Below are 21655 nucleotides of genomic sequence, written 5' to 3'. Positions count from 1 at the left end.
GCTCGGTCAGTTAAATGTCTGACTCTTGATCTCCACTCAGGTCATGATCTCACAGTTTGTGGGTTCAAGCCCCACGTTGGGCTCTGTTCTGACAACACAGAGCCTGCTTGGGATTCTGTCTCTCCCTCTCTGCCCCTTCCCCACCCAACTTCTCTCCATCTCTTTCTCTCAAAATAAGTAAATAAACTTAAAAAAAAAAAAATGTGTCGTAACATTTCTGGGGGGGGGAAGAAAAAAATGAGTCCTTCTTTGTGGGTATGTTAGGTTTCAGGTAGATACTAATGAGGCATCCAAATGAAGGTGTCAAACAGAAGTTAGATATAAGAGGGGCGCCTGGATGGCTCAGTCGGTTGAGCGACTGACTTCGGTTCAGGTCATGATCCGCGGTCTGTGAGTTCGAGCCCCACATCGGGCTCTGTGCTGGCAGCTCAGAGCCTGGAACCTGCTTAGGATTCTGTGTCTCCCTCTCGCTCTGCCCCTCCCCTGCTCATGCTCATGCTCTGTCTCTGTCTCTCTCTCTCTCTCTCTCTCTCTCTGTCAAAAATAAATAAACATTAAAAAATTTTTAAAAAGTTAGATATAAGTAATTGGAACTTAGAGGAATGTTTTGAACTCAAGATAGACACATGAGCTTGAGCTACATGTACATTTGGGAGACGTCCAATATGTAGAAGCTCTTATCTGGCGAATGCCTCAAGCTCACCTAGAGAAGAAAGGTTTAGTGGGAAGAGGGCCCGGGATGCAGACTTAAACCTGTAGCATTTAGAGGTTGTATGGCCTGAAGGAGAAGCGAGCAAAGGGGACTGACAGCAGGAAAATCGAGCGCGTAGTGAGTGGAAAGCATTTTGAGGTAGAGTGGTCATCAGCTCTGAAATAACACTGTGAGGTCAGGAAAGATGAGCAAGTAACCTGGATTTTACAATTTCAAATTTTTGGTGACCTTTACAAGACAGATCTAATGTAAGAGATGTGACACAAAAGAGGGGATGATTTTCAAGAAGGAAAAGATGTTTGTGTTTTTCTTTCCAGTTAGAAGATTTCATGGTGTTTATTCAGGGGAGGTACATTAGTATTATCAGATTTTTATACTTTAGGGCAGAACTTTTTTTAACATCATGTAATTGTTTTCTTTGGGAGAGTGTTTCTCATTTTTGGTGTATTCTCAAAGGATTTTTGAGATTTGGGGCGGGGAAGGTTCCTCTCGCCACCCCACTAGAAAAAAGTTAACTTCCTATTTTAGTAGATTCAAGTTCTTTGTGATCTTTATGGCTTCCATTGTAGTATGGATATCATATGTAAGTAGTGCTGGGTCCGTGTATCACATGTTGATGAATACCCTTAGCAGGGCTTACTTTGAAAATACTAGGGAGTGGATTGAAAATACTAGGGAGTGGATTAATTGGAAAATCAGTAAATTGCTGCTGCCATCCTTAAATTTTTTTTACACGCTTTGATTTGTGTCGACCTTTTGTATACTTGTGGATGCATGAGAATGAGTGGGCACATGTGTATACTTTTAACACAGTGTAAATTGTTCATCACACTCAATTTTTTCATCCTTTTAAGATTGGCTGTTTTGTTCAAGCTTTACATTGAAGTTACCTGGAATTCTTAAAGCATCATCGTATAAGCATCCTCATTCCAATCATTTACCAACCACATTTTATTTATTATTTTGTTTTATATTATCCAGGTAGTCTTGGTCCTGTGTAACATGATAATTAAAGTTGTCCCTTTTTCTGAGAGTGGTCTTCTAAGACACATGCTTGTAAAGTACACGTAGGAAGCCAGGCAACAGTAGGACAACTAGAGTCATTGTTAAATGTGGGTAGTAATAGTTTCATATAAGGAAATGTCATGATGGAAATGTTTATCTTCGGACTTCTCATTAGAACAGTATGTGTACAAAGTAGCTTGTGTGTAAAAATTCAGATGCCAGATTCCCATTCAAATGTGGGTGTGAGGGGTTTGGGGGAAGTGATAACGGTAGACATTCTAAGTGGCTAGTTGTGGTGTCCTTTTACTCATGTCATCACGAAAATTACCAGTCAAGTACTTTACTACACTTTTAGTCTTAAAAACATAGTATATCTCATTGACGTTAGCTTTGTTTAAAAGTGGGTTCTTAGCGTTATGATTGATACTTTTCACATTTTCTAACCATTAGAGGTTCTCTTCTAGTGTGCTTGTACAGTAAATGAGTATTTGGAGGAGAAATTATTTGTGGTGTGTCTTATTCAGATAACTTTGACAAATTTCTAAATTAAAATCGATGACCTAGAGAAATGGTTTTTATTTGTATAACATGAAGCTTCAGGCTCAAATCCTGGTACTGGAGGTCACTGGGCAAGATGAAGGCAGCCTGATTGTGCTGCTTGGTGAGGTCAGTGACTCGGATTGTCTTATAGAGGGATACAGAGTTCTGGGAGCATTGAGGGTAGACTTCAGAAGTTTTCGGGATTGGAAGACATTCTTACAGTTCAGATTGTTAGTTGGGATCACACAAACGTTAGTAGGCACTGCCAGAGGGAATTGATGATAACTTGTGGAGCCACAAGTGTTTGGCTATATAGGAAGTTTGTTCCGCCAAAAACCTAAGTTTCTCCTTCCTCCTCTATGGGAATACGTCTCAGCTTTTCAAGGTAACTTATTGGAATTGGCTTTATAAAATTTTATTTCTTAGTAGACTTTGCTGGAGCACATTTATCCTAAAGAAAGAGATGTTGAATTGGTATACATCAAAGACTGTAAAAGAAAACATTTGTTTTATAACAAGCACCCAGGAGGATATTCTTCTAAACATGAAAGATAACTTTCCTCTAACCTAAGTAAATATTTCAAACCAAATGTATGTTAAGTGATTATAGTAATGTGTGAGCAGAGACTAGCAGTAAAGATAGCAATATCATACATTACTTAATAGTATGTGATACTTCTTTGGCTTTGGTCCTTTTTCTGAGCGATTGTTTCTATGAGAGTCCTCAGGATGCATAGATTCATTTTTCAGCTAGACTGGTAGCCTTCCCAGAAAATGTTTCTTCTCTGTAGTTTAGTATCCTGAGATGTTTTCACATCTGAAGTGTTTATTACATAGTAAACACTGTCAAGTGATATGGACCAGTCCTAAAATAAACCATATGCTGAGGACACAATTCTTGTTAGAACTGAAATTGGAAATTGGTTTCTATTTTCTCTGGCAGTACTGCTAGATTCTATGTAGATGCAGGGGGTTGTACTACTACTTTTACTGCAGCAAGTTCACATTTACGTATATTGGGAGGAAATTCTATATTGTAGTACCTGCAAGTTAAAACACTGTGACTGTGGGGGTGGGGGAAGCTATTAAGATCTTGGAGTCCAAATTAATGTTTGTGATGGAAATTTTATAGCTAAATGGATTGGCTGCTCCCTTCTCTGTACTCTTCTCTTGTGTCCTAATTATTATGTGGTGTGTATTGATAAACAAATTTTTATCCATTCTCCATTCTGTTGCTAGATTACTGCTATGTTCTTCTTTTTCCAGAGCCGTTCTTGAAACCTTTCTACGTGGGTGTTTGTTACACTCCAACTCTCACTGCTTTCCAAAGACTTAGACTCCCCAGCCTTTTCAGTAAGCCCCTCCAAAACAGTTGTCTTCAGTTCTGAAGCTTCTCTGATCTCTGGCAAGCCTCTATCTACTGTAGTGTGTGGTTTGTGTGTGTGGATAACATATACACATTGTCTTTGACCTGGAGATTCATAAAAAGAAATGCTATCTTGAGGCGCTTGGGTGGCTTAGTCGGTTGGATGTCCGACTTCAGCTCAGGTCGTGATCTCACGGTCCGTGAGTTTGAGACCCCCGTCGGGCTCTGTGCTGACAGCTCAGAGCCTGGAGCCTGTTTCAGATTCTGTGATTCTGTGTCTCCCTCTCTCTCTCTGCCCCCCGCCCCCCATGCTCTGTCTCTGTCTCTCTCAAAAGTAAATAAACATTAAAAATTAAAAAACAAAAAAGATGCTATCTTGTTTAAGGGGGTAAGTCAAATCTCAGGATACCTAATGACATTACTGCAGGCTTAATTTGCATTTTCCTTTCTGGATAAACTCTTTGTCAGTTAACTCTTGCATTTTTGGCTTTCTTACACCCAGGTGTGCCCCCTTCCCTTACTGCCCCTTCTAGAAAAAAAGGATTAACAACTTGGGTGAAGTTTTCTCAGAAATTTCTTCTGGACATACTCACTTGAGTAAAAAAAAAAAAAAAACAGTTTGTAGACACTTGACTTTTTGAGGGAGAGATACAATTGGGTACATCCAGACTATATCTATGAATTGTTACTGGCCTAACTTTGAAGGTATGATTCATTCCGTAACAGGTATTTATATGGAGTCTAGTAGGGCACTAGTTATGTTCCTCGAATGAGTTTTTAAAATATGTAACCTACTGAACACACATTATTTGCATCATGAGAATTGTCTGTACTTATTAATAACAACAGATTTTTGTTTGTTCCAGCTAAGTCTTCGTACTAGTTTTGCAAGTGTATCGAGGCCTGGCAGGGTTATCTGTGACTCAGCCGGGGTGGGCGGGGCAGTCTCCTACCTGCTCCATCTGTGTTCTCTGCCTGTTTAACTGTGAGCCAGGCTGAGTAGTTCGCATCATTGAGCGGACTGCCAATGCTTAGGTCTCTGCCTGACCTGGCCTGTTCCATCGTAGAGCCCTTTGACTTAAGATATAGCTGTAACCAGCTGCTCCTCACCGTATTCAGTTCATTCTAACATTTACTGAGCATTTCCGGTTGTGCCAGGTCCTGGAGATAGAGCAGTAAAAAAGACAATGTCCCTTTCCTAACGGGCCTTACATTCATATGGAGGGAGGGACGATTTAAAAATGTACAAAAGTAATTTCAGTACTAAGGAATTAAAACGGGGTAATGGCATAGTGAGCGACTAAGCTGATTGGGTCACTGTTTTAGGGAGGTGGCCATGAATGATGACCAGGACTTAGGCATGAGAAAAACATTTTAGGCAGAAAGCCAGAAAATAGGTGCTGCGTGGGGGAAGGCCAGCGCGGCTGGATGTTGTGCATAAGGATGAGAGTGGTAGGAGATGAGGTAGGCGAGAGTCAGATGATACTAATTTCAGTAGAAAGCCATTGGAGAGTTTTAAGTAAAGGAATGATATACCACCACACTTAGCCTGTGCTTGAATATTTCACATAAAACTTCCAACTTATAAAAAGCTTTTGGAGGTATTCTTTGTAAATATCTTTTTCTTTTTAACGTTTATTTATTTTTGAGACAGAGAGAGACAGAGCATGAACGGGGGAGGGTCAGAGAGAGGGAGACACAGAATCAGAAGCAGGCTCCGGGCTCTGAGCGGTCAGCACAGAGCCCTACGCGGGGCTCGAACTCAAGGACTGCGAGATCATCCCCTGAGCTGAAGTCGGCCGCTTAACCGACTGAGCCACCCAGGCGCCCCGTAAATATCTTTTTTTAATGGATGGATTTACTGACATTTTCTTACGTAGAGTTTCTTTTACATCTGGATATAATTGATATGTCTTCATACCCATTATGTCTAGATATCTGTATCTATTATATCTAGAAATTGTATAAAAATTAGAGACCTGCTACCCCCAATTTGTGTCTAAACCTGTGAAGGGAAGTAGAACAGTACTTAGCGCGTCTTGACGTAATGGATGGGTGAAAGTGTGAATGCTCTGTAATGCACACGTAGCGTTCAGAGCCAACAAAAGCAGCTTGTCAGTCGTCTTTGTAATCTCTTCACCTGGCTTCCTCATTGTCCGTTTGACGTGCAGATAGCCTCAGTAGGCCAGTGTGGAAGCATCAAGAGTTTGGCCTTGTATCTCTTTAAAAGCAGGAACAGCAAATGAGAGCTTGAGGAAGCAATGAAGAACCCTCAGTAGTCTGGGAGGCAGCTTGCCAGATTTCTTCTAGTCCCCACATGGTTATCTGTGATACTGAAAAGCTTTATCTATGCATTGGGAAGTCCCAAATCTTTGTGATATGACCATATAGAGAGAGTGCTTTCCAGTTTCTTTGATTTGGTAAATGCTTTTATGGAATAATAATTTTGTCGTAATTTTTAGTTACAGTAGCCGAGATATTTGGAGTAAAGAGGACATGTAGGCCAGACACAGGTTAAGGCTATAAAACAGATTGATAATGATATAAACGTTTTTAGATGTGTATTTGAAATTTCAGTTAGAAAAAAATAAAACAAAAAACAAATTCTGTTACTGCAACTCTTTTGATTAGTTTTTATGCTATAAAATGACTTATAAAATGAAATGTAATTCCAGGGTATCTTAATAAACAATTACAGGGGGTTTGGGGTTACATTGATAAGAAATTCAATCATTTCATGATGAAGGTAATTTTTCTTACTGAAAGACCCGTTTTTTTGTGATTATTTTTTCCCCTGAGCTAATAATAAACAGCTAAGAGAGAGGCCCTTAGGAAAATTGTTTTTCACTTATCCATTATAGAAAAAAATTACACACGTCATTCTCAGAATTCTTGAGGGGACGAAATTTCAGTGCAAACATGATGTAGGAGTTTACTTAAAGGGAAACAGCACCAATAATACAAAATAATTAAAATGCAAAAAAACTTTAATTTGAATTAGACTTTGAAATGAATTTTGGTAATTATATTGTAAAATGATATGAATATGTTCAGTACTCTGGGTATTCACTTTATACAAAATACTGAATAATGGAAAGCCTGATTTGTGATATTTTGGACAACTCCTTAGACTTACAGTACAAATCTTAGCTGCTTCTTGCTTCATATTCTGTGTTGTAGAGATTCTAAAAATAGAATAAAACTTTAATAAAAATGATAGCAGCTAACCTTAATGTGAATATGATTGTTCTCATTTTACAGATAAGGAAAAGAGAAGCTTAAAATGGTTAATTAAGTAGCTTGCCTAAGGGCACTCTGCTCTTGAGTGGTGAAGCTGGTACTTAGATCCTGGCCTTCAAAGCCTTTATGCCTAACCATGATACTCTCCTGCCTCTTACAGTACCTCTGTGAATTGTAGGCCTTACATCGAGTTGTTTATTGCTTGTTAAATTTTATTCAGCAGAAATGTATGTAAATTTGAAAAAGTAAGGGGCACCTAGGTGGCTCAGTCGGTTGAACAGGCAACTTTTGATTTTGGCTCAGGTCCGTAATCCCAGGATTGTGGGATTGAGCCCTGTGTCAGGCTCCTCACTGAGTTTGCAGCCTGTTTAAGATATTCATTCATTCTTTCTCCCCCTCTCTCCCTCCCTCTCTCTCCCTCCCTCCCTCTCTCTCCCTCTCTCTCCCTCCCTCCCTCTCTCTCTCTTCCTCTCCCTTTCCCTCCCTCTGCTCCTCTCCCCAGCTGGAGAGCACACTGTCTACAAAAAACAAACAAACAAACAAAAAAACTCTTTAAAAAGGTAGGCTTATTTCACATCATAGCTACTGAGTTGCTGATGCTGTTTCATCAGGCTGGCCATTTACTTCTACATGTTCTCTGGCGTAGGTTTGATCATCATGGTATTCCTCTTTAAAAAATTTCAGGCCTCCAGTTGCCTTTAGAATGAAGTGTCTGAAATTGCCTTTTATGAGATATAAACTTCTTAACAACCTGATTTTAGTCTACTGTATTCCTATCTTATTGTTTAACCTCCCATTATTTACTATATTCCATCTACTCCTTGGAATATTCCCTCTCCCAGTTTCTATCCTTATTATCCTTCAAGACTCAGATAAGACTGATTCACTCCACACTGTCTCATCTGTGTCTCATGACATGTACTTCTTTATAACATTTACCTATTCATTTATAGTCATTTGTGACTGTCACTGCAACAGATTAAGTTCTTTAAAATGTGATTGTTCTATTTCTTGCACCCAACATCAGGAGATAACCTAAAAAATTTGAAGGATTACTGAAACAAATTACAGTATTTGATTAGTACAGTAGTTGTGTAAATGTTATCAGGGCAGTTCTTTAGATGTTAACGTCAGTCACTGAGAAGGTATAGTCAAGTTGAAGTGACTAAACCATAGAGTCAGTTTTAATTTCTTGTTGGTAAAAAAAAAAACCAAAACCATTTCTGTTCTTTTATGTTAAATATAATATTTATCCTTAAGATTTTAAATATAGGTTTAATTTTTAAGAAAATACAGTATGTATACCTAGTGATTTAAAATTTAGATCAGCTTTACAAAATGAGAAAATGGGATCTTTATTTAGATATTTGCTTATGTTACTTGAAACATTTGCTAGTAAAGGCAATGGAATTGCTGTTATAGATAGACATAAGTTACTTTTGCAATAAAATATTAGAGTAATAGCTACCATCAGGAAAAAAGACTTGAAAATTTTTGACCGAAATTAGAAGTTGAACATCTATGTATCTGCGTGCATAGTACTGAATTAGAATGTGTGGAGATAGAAAAGTGTCATAGATGCTCTCAACATAGAATGACAAAGAGTGAACAAGACACTGTGCATTAAAGCTTATTAGTGACTAAGATATAAATTTATGATTTTTATTATTTTCTTTCATCTAAACTTTTTGTCATGTGATTGCTCTGACTTCCAGTCCTGTCCCTGTCCCAGCACTCATGTGAAGAGAGAAAAGCCCACTTATAACTGGGGTTTACTAGTGGTTGGAGGGAGGGGAAGAGAGGTTCCTGAATTTGCCTGGGGGGGGGGGGTTGGACCCTCCAGCAATTATGGCAAGCCCAAGAAAGGGGTTGAGAGTAGCAGCCCCTGCCTCTTTTCCTTGAGGTGAAATGTGGGAAAGAAGTAAAACGGGGGAGGGTTTATACAGATTGAGGGAGCAAAAGGGAAAGGTTAGAGGCCTTTGGAAGAACTGAACTGAGCTAATGAGAGAAGGCAAAGGAAAAAGAACTGAAGAGAGAAAAAGGGTCTAGAGAGAGCTTACATATTTCTTGAGGTTAGAAATGGGGTTGTGTGTGTGTTTCTCCCCCCAGGCTTAATTTGGTACCTTGTACAGATAAGAAGTATCTGAAAGAGAAACAGAAAAGGAAAGGAGATACCTCTCTCCAGAGAGTTTGAGACCGTTAGCGTGGATTGGTTGGCTCTGCTGGTCCTGGGTTCCTAAGACAGCAGCCCCCCAGAGTTGGCCATTGTTTCAAAATGTCTGTAGAGAGGCCCTGGAGTTTGTTAGAATATTAACATGCTACATGTTCTCCTTCTTTCTCGTTTCCTTTTTATTACTTAGCTTGCTACACACCTGGAATTTTGGCTCCAGAATAATTTAAAAGATGATTTGCTAAGAAAATATCTTTGGAAAAAAATCATGCCTATACAATTCTTTTAAAACTACTCCCTGGGCCTTTGGAGGACCCTCTATTTCTTCTTTTTAAATTTTTTTTTAATTATTATTTTTTTTTAATGTTTATTTTTGAGAGAGAGGGAGACACCAAGTCTGAAGCAGGCTTCAGGCTCTGAGCTATCAGCACAGAGCCTGATGAGGGGCTCAAACTTGCGAACCAGGAGATCATGACCTGAGCCAAAGTCAGATGCTCAACTGACTGAGCCACCCAGGTGCCCTTCTTTTTTTTTAGTGTTTATTTATTTTGAGAGAGAGGGAGTGCTTGCGCATGTGAGGGAGAGGGGGCAGGGGGGTGGGTGGAGAGAGAGAGAATGAGAATGCAAATGAATCCCAAGCAGGCTCCATCCATGCTGTCAGATCAGGGCCTGACTTGGGGCTTGGTCTCACAAACCGTGAGATTGTGATCTGAGCCAAAATCAAGAGTTGGACACTCAACTGACTGAGCCGTGCAGGCACCCCTCTTTTTTTTTTTTTAATTGAGGTATAATTGGTATATTCTATTAGTCAGGTGTACAACATAGTGATTCAGCGTTCATGTAGTTGACCCTTGAAAAACACAGGTCTGAAATGTTGTGGGTCCACTCGTGTGTGTGTGTGTGTGTGTGTGTGTGTGTGTGTGTGTTTTACTGTACTGGTAAATATATTTTCTTGTTCTTATGATACTCTTTTTTTTATGTTTACTTTTGAGAGAGAGAGCATGAGTGGGGGACAGGCAGAGAGAGGGAGACAGAGACTGAAGCAGGCTCGAGGCTCTGAGCCGTCAGTACAGTCTAACACAAGGCTTGAACCCATGAACAGTGAGATGATGACCTGAGCCGAAGTCAGACACTTAACTGACTGAGTCACCCAGGCACCCCTTCCTTATGAGATTCTTAATAACATGTTCTTTTCTCTAGATTACTTTATTTGTGAGACTACAGTATATAATACATGGAAATGTACAAAATAGGTGTTAAGCAACTGTTGAGGTTATCAGTAAGGCTTCCAGTTAACAGTAGGCTATTAGTAGTTAAGTTTTGGGAAAGTGAAAATTTATATGTGGATTTTCAGTTGTGTGTGGGAGTGGGGAGGTAGATATCCCTCACCCTTATGTTTAAGGGTCAACTCTGTTAAATGATCACCACCGTAGGTAGTTACCATCTGCCCACCATGACAATTCATTACAGAATTTTTTTTCCAGGTACCTCTTTGAGGGCTACGTTCAAAACTTGCTCACCTACTATTTGTTAGTTTATCTGTTTGGTAGCCATAAAAATACCTACATTGACTACCCTACTGGGAAGTCAGCAGAACCAAAAAAACTCTTTGTTCCAAGGAGACGTCATCTCTACTTTATTCACGGTTTCTATTACACCTGGTACCGCTGGGCTAGACAGACAGCACCTCAAGCATATGTTGACAGTGCTTTTACGCTGTTCTACAATCTACAAAGATATGAGATATAATGAAATCACCTTACATCTGATCCTTTAATTGCTCTTGCGTCTTTCTTTACCCTTTCCTATTCTCAATTGTCCTAAATTCATCTCAGTTGCTATTTCTTTTTTTTTTTTTTTTTTTTTTTTTAAATTTTTTTTTTCAACGTTTTTTATTTATTTTTGGGACAGAGAGAGACAGAGCATGAACGGGGGAGGGGCAGAGAGAGAGGGAGACACAGAATCGGAAACAGGCTCCAGGCTCCGAGCCATCAGCCCAGAGCCTGACGCGGGGCTCGAACTCACGGACCGCGAGATCGTGACCTGGCTGAAGTCGGACGCTTAACCGACTGCGCCACCCAGGCGCCCCCCTCAGGCAATTCTTAAACACACTAACTTAACATCTTTCCATGAAATAGCAACTGAGGGGCGCCTGGGGGGCGCAGTCGGTTAAGCGTCCGACTTCAGCCAGGTCACGATCTCGCGGTCCGTGAGTTCGAGCCCCGCGTCAGGCTCTGGGCTGATGGCTCGGAGCCTGGAGCCTGTTTCCGATTCTGTGTCTCCCTCTCTCTCTGCCCCTCCCCCGTTCATGCTCTGTCTCTCTCTGTCCCAAAAATAAATTAAAAAAAAAAAAAAAAAGTTGAGAAAAAAAAAGAATTGCCTGAGAACTTTCAAAAAGCGTAAATTACAATGAAACATCCACCTGTAATAAATTACTGAATCTTCATACACTGATTTTAGTTGTGTGTGTGTGTTAGTATACTTTGCATATACTTTGAATGATACAATGACTATATTTTAAGAAATGTTTATTTTTACAATATCTATTTTTATGTGTGTGTGTGTGTGTGTGTGTGTGTGTGTGTATTATTGTCTCTTGGTGTCACTGTCTTTAACCCCTTTAATAACAGAACCCATAGAGATGGACACATATCCCAGTCCTCTTGTGCAGTGGATGTTGTTACATGACTAAGTTTGAGTTAAAAAGATGTGAAGAGAAATGATGCATGTAACTTCCAGGTCATGTCCTTCAAAAGGAAGCTCTGTATACTGAAATTTCCTTTCCCACTGCTGAGAATTTGTGACAGTGTGAACAGAGGTAGAAGCAATATGATGAGAATTGAGGACCACCTTGGCAGAGCATCTCTGGATGTCCTCCCTGTTCTGAGCCACGTGCCTTCCTGGAGATAAACATAGATCTTTTACCAAGCAGCTGAATTTATAGGGTTTTTGTTTTAGAACATCTTAGCCCATTACCTCAGAATACAACATGGTATCTATAATTTCTTATGGAACAGAAAAGCATTAAATTAGCACCTACAAGAAATGCCATTCCTTGAATAATAAAAACAGCAATCAATATTCCTCTCTACCCCATGCCTGGTCCCAAGGTAGGTGGTGGAGATGCTGTTGAAGTGAGAAAAATTGCTCTCTTGAAGCTCCAGACATTTTTTTTTTATAATGAGATATAATTGATGTAACATTAGTTTCAGGTGTATAGCATAATGATTCAGTATTTGTATTACATTGTGGAATGATCACATAAATCTAGTAGCATCCATCACCACTTGGTTATAAATATTTATGTGTGTGATTGGAACTTCTAAGATCTGCTTTTTTAGCAACTTTTGGTTACATAACACGGTACTGTTAACTGAGTCACCGTGCTATTACATTACCAGGGCTGACTTATTTTATAACTGAAGTTTGTACCTTTTAACTTCCCACCCCCTGCCACTGGCAACCACTAGTGAGTTCAATTTTGTTTTTTTTAATTCCACATGTAAGTAAGATCAAATGGTATTTGTCTTTCTCTGACTTAGTTCTCTCAGTATATAATGCCTTTAAGGTCCACTAATTGTTGTTGCCCATGGCAAGATTTCATTCTTTATTACAGTTGAATAATATTTCTTTTTTTTTTTAAACATTTATTTAATTTGAGAGAGGGCTTGCCAGAGAGGGACAGAGAGAGAATTCAAAGCAGGCTCTGTGCTGTTAGCACAGAGCTCAGCATGGGGCTTGATCCCATGAACGGTGAGACCTGAGCTGAAATCCAAAGCGGGGACGCTTAACTGACTGAGCCATCTAGGCCCCCCGAATAATATTTCATTGTACACACACACACACACACACACACACACCATTTTCTTTATCCATTCGTCCTGTGATGGACACAGTGTTTCTGTGTCTTGGGTGTCACAAATAGCACTGCAATGAACACGTGGTACAGGTATCTTTTTTGAGGTAGTGTTTTCGTTTTCTTTGCGTAAATATTCCATGTGTTGGCTGTTGTAAACAATGCTATGGTGAACATAACGTCTTTTCAGATTGGTGTTTTCATTTTCTTTGGATAAATACCCAGAAGTGGAATTCCTGGATCATATGATACTTTAATTTTAATATTTTAAGAAACCTCCATACTGTTTTCCACGGTGGCTGTACCAGTTTGCATTCCCACCCACAGTGTACAAGGTAGAGCCCTCTATTTCGTAAATGCTTGATCTTAAGTGCTGGGTCTCTGGGCCACGCTTGGTCCTCATTCAGTAATAAGCCTTTCAGGATGATGTTCAAATCTATTCTAAATCTTTTATATGAAGTCTTCTACTATCTCCTTGATAGGACCATTGGTCATTATCATATAAATAGGTTTAGGATTGGGTGCCTGGGTGGTTCAGTAGGTTAAGTGTCCGACTTTGGCTCGGGTCATGATCTCGTGGTTTGTGAGTTCAAGTGCCACTTCGGATTCTCTGTCTCCCTCTCTGCCTGTTCCTCCCCCACTCGCACTCTGTCTCACTGTCTCTCTCCAAAAAGTAAGAAAAAAATTTTGTTAATAAGTTAAGTTTAGGATTCACAAATGTCGGCCTTCTTTGTCCAATCCCCATTAAACATAAAAATCTAAATCACAAATAATGGAGAATTGTAATGTTTATAACAGCAGTTTTTCTTGACAAGCTGAAATCCGTTGAATCTAAAAACGTGCAAAAATATTTCGGTTTAGAAAAGCAGAACAGAGTAAGGAGCACTGTGAGTGAATCTTGGAGTGGGGCAGCTTTGGAGTTTTGGACATACAGAAGCTCTTCCTGAGAGACCAGCGCAGTGCTTGGAGCAGTGGGTTAGCTGCTGCTTTTTCTCGTGCCCTTACTTGTGACCTCTTCTCCATTCACCGAGATGTGGAACCTCTCGCTGCCTGCGAGTGATGGTTGCTCTCTCTCCCTGTGTCCTGCAGTAGGGAATGGGTGGAGCCAGATGACCGCTCACAGTTGGAGCACCTAAGTCCCAGCGTTAGATCCCCCGCGGAGGTGTTGGTCATGGAACCACAAAAGCAGTAATAGCGGACTCCCAACTTCTAGGCTGTTCCTGTGGGTCAGGCTTTGTTATAAGGGCTTTAAATGTAGAAACTGATGTAAAATTTAAACCATTCCTATTAGTGGGTAGTACTCTCACCATTTTACAGTGATGAAATGCGGTCATAGGTGATATATATAGCTAGTAAATGGAAGAATTCAGAGAGGATCCCAGCCAGTCTTGCTCTTCTAGGGCCTGTGGCTCTCAACCCCCTGCTTTGGGGAGAGTTAGGGAGTTTATAGTCTGATAGCACTTTTGTTATTAAGTAAGATGATGTTGCAAGTAACAGAACTGTAATTCTAACTCATTTAAATAAGAAGAGGAGATCATTATAAGGGTATCCAAGGATGTGACTGATCACTCAGAACTGAAATGTTCTGGGTACCAGAAACAGCAGAAGCCAGGGATTTCTCTCTCCTGTTTCTGTCTGCAAGTATGTATTATTTTTCTCACAATGCAGACTGCTGCTAGCTGTGCCCCACAGCCTGACTGGAGGAAAAGGCAGTTACCAGAGAGGGACAACCAACTTTTTTTTTTTTTTTTTGCCGGTTCTAAAATTTCTGGGTATGGGGCCAGTTAGTAAGTTAGTACACCTTGATAGATTCTAGACCAACCCCAGCTAGTTTGGTAACTAAAGTAAAAGGGTCCAAATGATACTAGTGTTGATAGTTACTTTAACAAAATAGATATTGGTTTCTGATAAAAGAAACCTATTCACTTAGCTTTTAATTACTGGCTGTTTGATTTTCTTCAGTACTTTAAGCTCTTGAGGGTATACACCATGCCAGCCACCTAGCACAGTGCTTGGAAAATGGCAGCTGCTCAAATGTTTACCGAATAAATGAAGGAATAAATGAATAATTTTCCTCAAGAAGGAATACTTAGAAAAGTAGAATTCAGTTTTCTGGTCATTGTCCAAGAAATAGCATAGATACAAATAGTCTGTTGGAATAAAACCTACATTTTTTAGCAAGGAGAAGGGACTGTATTTTTCCTGTGGTGTGGAAACCTATAAGGGAAAATATAAAATATTAAAGTTAATTTTAACTATATAGTACGACATCTCCTTTTGTTGTTTTGCTTTTTTTCCTCCCCTTTTTCCTCAATGTCTTATGTTTGTCTTTCGGAACTTCCTTTGTGTATAACTCCTTTATCTCTCTCAGCAGAGTATAAAATGGAGGGGTTTTTTTTAAGTTTTTTTTTTTTTTTTAAAGTTTATTTATTTTGAGAGAGAGCGAGAGAGAAGAGAGCAAGCGGGGTAGGGGCATTGAACTCATGAACCATGAGATCATGACCTGAGCCAAAGTTGGATGGACACTCAGCTGACTGAGCCACCCAGGTGCCCCTATTTTGTATTTTTAAAATATAAGTTCTGTGCTTCTTGTTCCTAACCTAGAAAAATGAGTGGTATATGGTGTGTGCCTTCCTTGAATGTGAACCATTCAATAGTCATATATAAGAAAGTGAGAATTTAATAGACTATCCCACTGGGGAAGATTTGTTTCCTAGACACCTTTGGAAGCAGCTACATTAATGAATTTAATTTGGTTTATTATTTTAGATAATAAATTGTTTCCCCCCATTTTTAGAATATTAATACAGAGTTAGGTTGGAAGATACAAATAAACAGTGATTCAGAAAGCCACATGAGGTCTGAAAGCCATCCTGAAGCAGTACTTAACAAAGGATTAAATTTAATGCATTAGAGAGTATGTTGGAAAGCAATGACAACATTAGCAAAGCAGGAGGGAAAGTAATTTATTGTATTTTCAGCAGATTTTGTTGTCTGTATAAAGAAAATTATAGGCATGACAAGAAGAAAGAAGTTGTTTAAGACGCCAGAAGTTTTATATCCAAAAACTTCAACTTTTGATAGATGACTTAACAAATTAACTCTTGGTCCACATGCAGACATTTTTTGAAATGTCCTAGGGTAAGGCCTTTACAACTTCTTCATGAGGCCCACAAGCTTAATTATTACGTAGCTGTGCAGTTATCTTTGCTATAATAAAAGCTTGATTTTGAGTATCACAAATGTGAATTCAGATCTTCACTCTGATTCTGACTCCTACTGCTACTGCGGCTGCCGCTGCTGCTGCTGCAACCTTGGGCAGATCCCTTCACCACTCCCTGTATTTCCTCATCTGATTAGGGATAATAACCCTCATCAGATTCTTCCTTCCCATAGCTCTTCTTTTTTATTTTATTTTATTTTATTTTGTTTTGTTTTATTTTTTAATTTTCTAATTTTTTAATTTTTTAATTTTTATTTTTTTGAAATATGAAATTTATTGTCAAATTTGTTTCCACACAACGCCCAGTGCTCATTTCAACAGGTGCCCTCCTCAATGCCCATCACCTACCCTCCCCATAGCTCTTCTTTGTTTCCCACAGTGTCCTGTTCCCTTTGAGATTAGAAATTGGATCTTTGTCTTCCTACAAGTTTACTCTGTAAATGTTTTTTAAATTAAAATAATATAATGGGAGCTTCCACTTAGGGGAAAATTTCTTTAAATATGATAAACTCAGTTTGGGAGCAGGTAATAATGGTTAGATACAGTTATTGGTTTTACATTTCCTTATAAAGTCATCTTTGATTGCTGCCCAGTCTCTTAAAGTCTTTAAAAAAGTAATGCACGGTCCCTTTTCTCTTCTCTTAAGTTAATGGAATTTCTTTTTAAAATTAAAAGGACTTTATATTGAATTTTAAGACTTGGGGTATTCCCTGTAACGTATATACAAATCAGAGTGAGGAATCACTGCACCAACTGGTCATATTTAAAATTCAGAAAAAGAACAGAAGACTGGACTAGTTGTACAGTGTTTTAGCCTTTTTAAGGTTTTGCATATTGAGTTATTTAGTTGAAATAATCACTTACAGCAGTCTTGCAATGCGTGTTTTATGTTTAGTGCAGTGGTTCTAGACCTTGATTGCTGTTTCAATTATATATAGTTTAAAAAAAATAACAGATGCCAGCGCCCACCCCATTGAATCATCTTCAGGGGAATCTCAGGCATCTGCATTAAAATAAAATGCAGAAGCCAGGGAAGTAATGCGTATTTTGCATATTGTATACTTCTGGTCAATTGCTGTTTTTTTTATGACATCATCATAAATTATTAAAGAAGACAAAACAGTCATTCAATTTTGGAAACTTTAATTTTCCAGATTTTTAGAAGGAAAATCTCAGGGTCAAAATAAGTATAGCTTTGAAGAACTTTGGTGAATTGCGACTGCATTAAATTTCAGTGTGTTCTGTGCATAATCTTCAGAAATCCTCAAAATAAAAGGTTCATTTCAACATGTAATGGCTTTATACTTAAAGGCATTAGGAAGAAAGGGAGGGAAGGGTTCAGCATCTGTTTCTTCTGAGTTTTAAGCTATTTCTAATACCTCTTTTCAGCTGCTGCTTTTATGATTTAGTTGTGTAGGAAATACCAGATAGATATCTCAGAAAAAACTTTTGAGCTTTTACTACAGATGCTGAGGTTACTTTTTACGTTACATGGGCCTTCTGGAATAAGAGCTATTTAGGATATAGGTGAAATACGTGGAAACAGTCAAGAACTAAAGCATTTCAAAGTCTTGTGAATTCACAAGTGTTTCAAGCACAATTTTTATAACTAAAGTAAATAGGAATATCCAAAATGAGTATTCAGGTAATAAAATTAGCAATTCATTCATGGAATTTAGGCAACAGCTGATTTACAGTACTACATAAAAAAATAGGTTCTCATTTCACTTATTGCTTACAAGTTTTCAACTATAATGCATTCACTTGTTTAACATCAGATACCTTTCACATGTCAGGAACTGTACTGGGGGATATGTGTAAACAAGACAGACTAGGGGCGCCTGGATGGCTCAGTCGGTCAAGCTTCCGACTTCGGCTCAGGTCATGATCTCACGGTTCATGGGTCCAGCCCCCACGTCGAGCCTGGAGCCTGTTGTGGATTCTGTCTCCCTCTCTGCCTCACCCCCACCTGCGTGCACGTGTTCTCCCTCCCTCCCTCTCTCTCTCTCAAAAATGAATAAATGTTAAAAACAAAACAAACTCCAAAAACAAGACAGACTATGTCCAGTCCTTATTGGAGCTCTTAGTCTGGGAGAGCAAGAGATTTTAAACAAATAAAGGGGCTCTACATGTTACTCTGAAAACTACAAAGTGCTTCTGTTCTGGTCAAAGGCAGTTCTCTGGTTCTTTCTCCAAAAGAGCAATATTGGCTTTTCTTGGAAATTTTAGAGCTGAAAGGGAACTTAGATTTACTTCACTTCTTCATTTTATAGATGAGAACACTCAGATCTAGGGAGGTGATGTGACTTTCGTAAAATGGCACAGCTGAAGACTGGTATGGTTGGGGATAGAACACCAGTCTTCTGATTACTGCCCATGCAAGAGTAAGTGACATGTGGCAAACAAGATCATGCACAGAATCTATTCATTGATCTGCTTTATGTTGTCTTTGCGCTAGATTGCTGAGATTACTCAAAATGAAGAAGATAAAGTTTTATAATTAAGTAGTTCACATTCTAGAGTGAAAGGCAGTTTTGGAAAGAAAAACATCCGTGAGGGAGTTACTTGTTTGTTACTTGTTTAGTGTATGGATTAAGATGACAGGTCCTGGGGACGCCTAGGGTGACTCAGTTGAGCATCTGACTTCAGGTCATGATCTCCTGGTTAGTGAGTTTGAGCCCCACGTTGGGCTCGTTGCTGTCAGTGCAGAGCCTGCTTTACATCCTCTGTCGGTCCCCTTCCCCATCTCATGCTCTGTCTCTTTCTCAACAATAAATAAACATAAAAATAAAAATGATAACACATCCTGGAATCAGATGGAGTTAAGAGTCATAGCTCTCTCCTTAATAGATAAGTAAATTTGAGAGGACCACAAATCTTTACCTCAGTTTTCTTATCTGTAAAACGGAATTAAGAATGCTTACTTTGTTCATGCTCTGTCTCTCTCTGTCCCAAAAATAAATAAAAAACGTTGAAAAAAAAAAAAAAAAAAAAAAGAATGCTTACCTTGGGGAGCCTGAGTGGCTCAGTTGGTTAAGCCTCCAGCTCTTGATTTCAGCTCAGGTCATGATCTCACAGTTTGTGGGTTTGAACCCCATATTCGAACTCTTACAGTGCAGAGTTTGCTTGGGATTCTCTCCCTCCCCATCCACCCCTCTATTTGTGTGCATGCTCTCTCTGTCTCAAGTACATAAGCCTAAAAAAAAAGCGTCATTATAAAATGTGTGTGTGTGTGTGTGTGTGTATACATATATATAAATAAAATAACTTGGAGGAACAATGCCCTCATCATTTTAAGTACTCCATACCTAATAACTGTTATTACTGTAAAAAGCATTCTTCAAAAAAAATTACACTATTATTTTCTCCTTCTGTTTTACATATGAGGAGGTTGAAGCATAAAGAAGTAAATTAATTTGTCCATGATCACACAGCTAGAAAGTTTGGGAGCCAGGATTTAAAAGCAGGTGCTCTGTTTAGATTTAGGGGGCTGAGCCAGAGAGTGTATTTCAAACCTACTACCAGTTCTAGGAAAGCTCTCAAAATTCTAAGCATCCCAAGATATTGGTGTCAGACAGATAGTAAAATGTTAATTATAAAATATTTGTTGGTATATTGCTTTCTTCTCAAGAAAGGAGGGACTAAATTTTGGAATGTTGCCCACTACATCCAAGGCCCACTTACTCTGTATTTTTATTTTTAGCATTGGCTGATCGTACCTTGAAATTTAAAGCTTAAATAATATTTGAGTGAAAATTGTTTGATAAGCACCATTTTTATCAACCTCAGTCTTTTGAAGAACTTTGGGCATAGAGGGAATTAAGCAATATGTGATGTATACTGTCTTTTTTTTCTTTCTTTTTTTAACATTTTTTTAACATTTATTTATCATTGAGAGACAGAGAGACACAGAGCATGAGCAGGGGAGGGGCAGAGAGACAGGGAGGCGGGGATACGGGGAGACACAGAATCTGAAGCAGGCTCCAGGCTCCGAACTGTCAGCGCAGAGCCTGATGTGGGGCTCGAACTCACAAACCATGAGATCATGACCTGAGCCAAAGTCAGTCACCTAACCAACTGAGCCACCCAGGTGCCCCTTTTTTTTCTTTTTTTATGAAAGAGAGAGAGAGAGTGTGTGAGCAAGCAGGGGAAGGGCAGAGGGAAAGAGAGAGAGGATCTTATGCAAGCTCCAACGTGGGACTTGATCCCAGGACCAGACTGTGATATCAGTGCCTGAGCTGACATAGGAGTTGGATGCTTAACCAGCTGAGCCACCCAGGCACTCCACTATATACTTTAAAGAGAAGATAGACTCTGGTAACTTGGAGAATTGAAAATCTTTATGATTTTGTTGGAAATTTCCCCTTCTGGGGCATCTGGGTGGCTCAGTCAGTTAAGCGTCTGACTTCATTCAGCTCAGGTCACGATCTCCCAGTTCATGAGTTCAAGCCCTGAGTTGGGCTGTCTACTGACAGCTCAGAGCCTGGAGCCTGCTTTGGATTCTGTGTCTCCCTCTTTCTCTCTTTCTCTCTTTCTCTCCCTCTCTCTCTCTCTCTGTCTCTCTCTCGCTCTCGGCCTCTCCCCTGCTCATTCATTCTCTCCCTCTCCCCTTCCCTCTCCCAAAAATAAATAAAACATTAAAAAAATTTTTTTAAGTTGCCCTTTCTTTCCTTGGTATTGCTTTATTCTATAAGTTGATAGTTTCTGTTTTGTTTTTATTTTTTTAAGTTTATTTATTTTGAGAGAGAGACAACACGAGCAGGGAAGGGGCAGAGAGAGAGAGGGAGAATCCCAAGCAGGCTCACGGGGCTCAAGCTCACAAACTGTGAGATCATGACCTGAGCTGAAACCAGGAGTTGGACGATTAACCGAATGAGCCACCCAGGTGCCCCTCAAGTTGATAGTTTTAAGTTCCTGTAGGAGAAGCTTTTCATACTGATTAGTGATTTGTTAAGTGATAGCTGGTACATGCCATTTTAAATATTTAATATGGGTTTTATTGTTGTTTTTTTAAGCAGCGTATAGTTGGGACTTGCTCTTTTCCAATCTGACAGTCTGTCTTTAAATTGGAATGTTTCAGTCATTTACATTTAATGTTACTGTTGATGTGATTAGATTTAAATTTTCTGTCTCTACTATTTGTTTCTGACTGTTCCATCTGTTCTTTATACGCTGTTTCCTTTTTTCACACTTTTTTTGGGGTTCAGGTTTGTTTGTATAGTCCTTTTTGTTTTATTGGATTAGTAACTATAACTTTTTTGTTTTTTTAGTAGTTGGTATAGAGTTTATAGAATACGTCTTTGACCTATCGCACCTTCAAGTGATATTATGCCCCTTCCTTATAGTACAGGATCCTTCAAATTTCTTTCTCTCAGCCAAGGTGCTTTTGTTGTCATAAATTTTGTTTTGTGTTTTAAACACTACAGTATTTTGTTACCGTTTTTGTTTTAGACACTTATCCTTTTTTTTTTTTTTTTTTTTTAAGTTTTATTTAAGAGAGCGAGTGAGCACAAGTGGGGCAGGGGCAGGGGCAGAGGGAGAGA

At 39.1% G+C, this 21655-nt stretch overlaps 1 protein-coding gene across 2 annotated transcripts in view; it reads left to right on the top strand.

Moving 5' to 3' along the window:
* UBE2E1 (ubiquitin conjugating enzyme E2 E1) overlaps positions 1-21655 on the top strand; it is an 82289-nt gene that overhangs the window by 19823 nt on the left and 40811 nt on the right. The window lies entirely within an intron of this gene.

The sequence above is a fragment of the Neofelis nebulosa genome, chromosome 5 (genome assembly GCF_028018385.1).
Source record: "Neofelis nebulosa isolate mNeoNeb1 chromosome 5, mNeoNeb1.pri, whole genome shotgun sequence".
Classification (NCBI taxonomy): Eukaryota; Metazoa; Chordata; class Mammalia; order Carnivora; family Felidae; genus Neofelis; species Neofelis nebulosa.
This window is presented reverse-complemented; position numbering and strand designations above follow the sequence as displayed.